The sequence below is a fragment of the Triticum urartu genome, chromosome 5 (genome assembly GCF_003073215.2).
Source record: "Triticum urartu cultivar G1812 chromosome 5, Tu2.1, whole genome shotgun sequence".
In the NCBI taxonomy this organism is placed as follows: Eukaryota; Viridiplantae; Streptophyta; class Magnoliopsida; order Poales; family Poaceae; genus Triticum; species Triticum urartu.
In genome coordinates, this window is record NC_053026.1 from 348205058 (window position 1) to 348211201 (window position 6144).

Consider the following 6144-nt stretch of genomic DNA (forward strand, 5'->3'; position numbering starts at 1 on the left):
CTTAATGAGAAAAAGATATATCTTGTTATTATTAGTGCTAACCTTTCAGAGCATGAGGAAGAGAGATTATTGAAAACTCTGAAGAAGCACTGTGCTTCTATTGGGTATACTCTTGATGATCTTAAGGGCATTAGTCCCACTCTATGTCAACATAAAATAAATTTGGAAGAAGATGCTAAACCAGTTCATGATCATCAACGATGGCTGAATCCTAAAATGAAAGAAGTGGTAAGAAAGGAAGTACTAAAGCTCCTTGAGGCAGGTATAATCTATCCCGTTGCTGATAGTCAGTGGGTAAGTCATGTCCATTGTGTCCCTAAGAAGGGAGGTATTACTGTTGTTCCTAATGATAAAGATGAATTGATTCCTCAAAGAATTATTATAGGTTATAGGATGGTAATTGATTTCGGCAAATTAAATAAGGCCACTAAAAAGGATCATTACCCCTTACCTTTTATCGATCAAATGATAGAAAGATTATCCAAACATACACATTTTTGCTTTCTAGATGGTTATTCTGGTTTCTCTCAAATACCTGTGTCAGCCAAGGATCAATCAAAGACTACTTTTACTTGCCCTTTTGGTACTTTTGCTTATAGACGTATGCCTTTTGGTTTATGTAATGCACCTGCTACCTTTCAAAGATGCATGATGGCTATATTCTCTGACTTATGTGAAAAGATTTGTGAGGTTTTCATGGACGATTTCTCCGTCTATGGATCTTCTTTTGATGATTGCTTGAGCAACCTTGATCGAGTTTTGCAGAGATGTGAAGAAACTAATCTTCTCTTGAATTGGGAAAAGTGCCACTTTATGGTTAATGAAGGTATTGTCTTGGGGTATAAAGTTTCTAAAAGAGGTATTGAAGTTGATAAAGCCAAGGTTGATGCTATTGAAAAGATGCCATGCCCCAAGGACATCAAAGTTAAAAGAAGTTTCCTTGGTCACGCCAAATTTTATAGGAGGTTCATTAAGGAATTCTCAAAAATTTCTCGGCCTCTAACTAATTTATTACAAAAAGATATACCATTTGTCTGTGATGATGATTGTGTAGAAGCATTTGAAATACTTAAGAAAGCATTGATCTCTGCACCTATTGTTCAGCCACCTGATTGGAATTTACCCTTTGAAATTATGTGTGATGCTAGTGATTATGCTGTAGGTGCTGTTCTAGGGCAAAGAGTTGATAAGAAATTAAACGTTATTCAATATGCTAGTAAAACCCTAGACAATGCTCAAAGAAATTATGCTACTACTGAAAAAGAATTCTTAGCAGTTGTATTTGCTTGTGATAAGTTCAGACCTTATATTGTTGATTCTAAAGTAACTATTCACACTGATCATGCTGCTATTAAATATCTTATGGAAAAGAAAGATGCTAAACCTAGACTTATTAGATGGGTTCTCTTGCTACAAGAATTTGACTTACATATTATTGATAGAAAGGGAGCTGAGAACCCCGTTGCAGACAACTTGTCTAGGTTAGAAAATGTCTTGATGACCCACTACCTATTGATGATAGCTTTCCTGATGACAATTAAATGTCATAAATGCTTCTCATACTGCTCCATGGTATGCTGATTATGCTAATTACATTGTTGCTAAGTTCTATACCACCTAGTTTCACATACCAGCAAAAGAAAAAGTTCTTCTATGATTTGAGGCATTACTTTTGGGATGACCCACATCTTTATAAAGAAGGAGTAGATGGTGTTATTAGACGTTGTGTACCTGAGCATGAACAGGAACAGATCCTACGCAAGTGTCACTCCGAAGCTTATGGAGGACACCATGCTGGAGATAGAACTGCACATAAGGTATTGCAATCTGGTTTTTATTGGCCTACTCTCTTCAAGGATGCCCGTAAGTTTGTCTTATCTTGTGATGAATGTCAAAGAATTGGTAATATTAGTAGACGTCAAGAAATGCCTATGAACTATTCACTCGTTATTGAACCATTTGATGTTTGGGGCTTTGACTATATGGGACCTTTTCCTGCCTCTAATGGATATACACATATTTTTGTTGTTGATTACGTTACTAAGTGGGTAGAAGCTATTCCAACTAGTAGTGCTGATCATAACACTTCTATTAAAATTCTTAAAGAAGTTATTTTTCCAAGATTTGGAGTCCCTAGATATTTAATGACTGATGGTGGTTCACATTTTATTCATGGTGCTTTCCGTAAAATGCTTGCTAAGTATGATGTTAATCATAGAATTGCATCTCCTTATCAGCCTCAGTCTAGTGGTCAAGTAGAATTGAGTAATAGAGAGATCAAATTAATTTTGCAAAAGACTGTCAATAGGTCTAGAAAGAATTGGTCCTAGAAACTTGATAATGCATTATGGGCCTATAGAACTGCATATAAAATCCTATGGATATGTCTCCGTATAAAATGGTTTATGGAAAAGCATGTCACTTACCTCTCAAACTAGAACACAAAGCATATTGGGCTATTAAAGAGCTCAATTATGATTTTAAACTTGCTGGTGAGAAGAGGTTATTTGATATTAGCTCACTCGATGAATGGAGAACCCAAGCCTACGAAAATGCCAAGTTGTTCAAAGAAAAGGTTAAACGAAGGCATGATAAAAGGATACAAAAGTGTGAGTTTAATGTAGGTGATTATGTATTGCTATACAACTCCCGTTTAAGATTTTTTGCAGGAAAACTTCTCTCTAAATGGGAAGGTCCTTACGTTATCGAGGAGGTCTATCGTTCCAGTGCCATAAAAATCAACAACTTCGAAGGCACAAATCCGAAGGTGGTGAACGGTCAAAGAATCAAACATTATATCTCAGGTAATCCCATAAATGTTGAAACCAATGTTATTGAAACCGTAACCCCGGAGGAATACATAAGGGACACTTTCCGGAATGTTTAGACTCCGAAAAGGAATAGGTATGTGGTACGGTAAGTAAACCAACTCCAGAACAATTTTTAAGGCAATATTTCTCCGTTTTGGAATATTTAGAAAAATAGAAAAATAAGAAGTAGTCCGGGAAGGACACGAGGCCTCCACGAGGGTGGAGGGCGTGCCCCCCTACCTCGTGGGCACCTCGTGTGCTCTCCGGACTCCGTTTTCGTACACGACACGTATTTTGGTCAGTAAAAATTCATTATATAACCTCCCGAAGGTTTTGACCTCCGTATCACACAAATATCTCTTGTCTTTGTTTCGAGCTGTTTTCTGTCAGGGTTATCAAGGCCAGGCATTATGTCGTCTCCTTCCTCCTCCAACCATGAGGGCAACGATGCTTGGCTAATGAAGATAGAGTTGAAGAGAGAAGAACCCATGGAGATCAACAAGGATGAAGGGATCAAGAAGGCCACGGAGGACCAAGTTCCGGAAACAGAAGACATCCTTCAACCTGATCACAATCTTCTTACCCCAACTGAGACCGAAGCTTTCAAGATGATCGAGTTACCTCGTATACAAAATAAGTATCTCACACATGAAAATATTTTGTTAAAGGAGCATATCATTGCACTCAAAGGCATTATCCTCAAGTTAGAAGACCTCCTACGGTCGATGTGCGACTATCCATCATCAACAACTCCACCTTCTTCACCAACAAAGGATACATAATCACATGGGTATGGGCACTCCCATTGGCAACTACCAAGCTTGGGGAAGTGCCCTGGTATCGTATCACCATCACTTTTATCTTTACCGCTTTTCTTAGTTCGATCTTTTTCATAATATCTTGATCTAGTAGAATAAAGTTTTAGTATGATCTAGTTGTGATTTTTGCTTTATGATCCTTTTATGTAATCGAGTCCGTGAGCTATACATAATAAAGATTAGTGTTGAGTCAAGGGCTTGATTATTTGCCATGATCCTAAGTGAATAAATGAAAAGAGAAAGAATAAAAAAGGAAACAAAGAGGTCATATGGATCTTATGAAGAGTAATGAGCTCACATAGAAAAAAGTATGATGAATAAAAGTTGTTGAGAGTTGACAAACATAGTTTTGGTCATCGTTGCAATTAATAGGAAGTAATAAATAAAGAGAGGTCTTCACATATACATATACTATCTTGGACATCTTTTATGATTGTGAGCACTCATTAAAATATGACATACTAAAGAGTTGGCGTTGGATAAGGAAGACTATTGTCATGGATCATCCAACATGGTTGAGCTTGCCTTTCCCCCTCATGCTAGGAAAATTCATCGCACCAAGTAGAGATACTACTTGTTCTTCCAAATACCCTTAAAACCAGTTTTGCCATTAGAGTCCACCATACCTACCTATGGATTGAGTAAGATCCTCCAAGTAAGTTGTCATCGGTGCAAGCAATAAAAATTGCTCTCTAAATATGTATGACTTATTAGTGTGGGAGAAAATGAGCTTTATACGATCGTGTGATATGGAAGAAATAAAAGCGACATACTGCATAACAAAGGTCCATATCACAAGTGGTAATATAAAGTGATGTTCTTTCGCATTAAGTTTTTGTGCATCCAACCATAAAAGTGCATGACAACCTCTGCTTCCCTCTGCGAAGGGCCTATCCTTTTCTTTTACCTCCTACCTTGCATAAGAGTCATGGTGATCTTCACCCTTCCTTTTTACATTTTATCCTTTGGCAAGCATAGTAAGTTGGAAAGATCCTGGTATATATGGCTAATTGGATGTGAGTTTTCATGAACTATTATTGTTGACATTACCCTTGAGGTAGAACGTTGGGAGGCAAAACTATAAGCCCCTATCTTTCTCTGTGTCCGACTAAAACTCCATACCCATAAGTATTGCGTAATGACTGAGATTGTAGTTTGTTAGTTTTCAATGAAGTTTACGATTCATACTTGAAATTGTGACTGAAATAATACTCTAGCCTAAGAAATCATATGACAAGAATTATGTAAGTTGCTGTTCTAAGAATGATCATGATGCCCTCATGTCCGTGTTTTACTTTTATCGACACCTCTATCTCCAAACATGTGGACATATTTTTTGATTTCGGCTTTCGCTTGAGGACAAGCGAGGTCTAAGCTTGGGGGAGTTGATACGTCCATTTTGCATCATGCTTTTATATCGATATTTATTGCATTATGGGCTGTTATTACACATTATGTCGCAATACTTATGCCTATTCTCTCTTATTTTACACGGTTTACATAAAGAGGGAGAATGCTGGCAGCTGGGATTCTGGGCTGAAAAAGGAGCAAATATTAGAGACCTATTCTGCACAGCTCCAAAAGTCCTGAAACTTTACGGAAGACATTTGCAGAATAAATAAAAAATACTAGATGCAAGAAGTTCAGCACGGGGGGCACACCCTGCCCACGAGGGTGGGGGGCGCGCCCCGTACCTCGTGGCCCCCCTGGTGGCCCTCCGATGGCCATCTTATGCTATATGGAGTCTTTCGATGAGGAAGAAAAATCAGAAACCATCTCCTCAGACGAAACTCCGCCGCCACGAGGCGGAACCTTGGCGGATCCAATCTAGGGCTCCGGCAGAGCTGTTCTGCCGGGGAACCTTCCCTCCGGGAGGGGGAAATCATCGCCATTGTCATCACCCACGCTCCTCTCATCGGGAGAGGGCAATATCCATCAACATCTTCATCAGCACCATCTCCTCTCAAAACCCTAGTTCATCTCTTGTATCCAATTCTTGTCTCCAAGTCCGGGATTGGTACTAGTAGGTTGCTAGTCGTGTTAATTACTCCTTGTAGTTGATGCTAGTTGGTTATTTGGTGGAAGATCGTTCAGATCCTATATGCATATTAATACCCCTCTGATTATGAACATGAATATGCTTTGTGAGTAGTTACGTTTGTTCCTGAGGACATGATGGGAGAAGTCTTGCTATTAGTAGTCATGTGAATTTGGTATTCGTTCGATATTTTGATGAGATGTATGTTGTCTCTCCTCTAGTGGTGTTATGTGAATGCCGACTACATGACACTTCACCATTATTTGGGCCTAGAGGAAGGCATTGGGAAGTAATAAGTAGATGATGGGTTGCTAGAGTGACAGAAGCTTAAACCCTAGTTTATGCGTTGCTTCGTAAGGGGCTGATTTGGATCCATATGTTTCATGCTATGGTTAGGTTTACCTTAATACTTTTGTTGTAGTTGCGGATGCTTGCAATAGAGGTTAATCATAAGTGGGATGCTTGTCCAAGTAAGGAC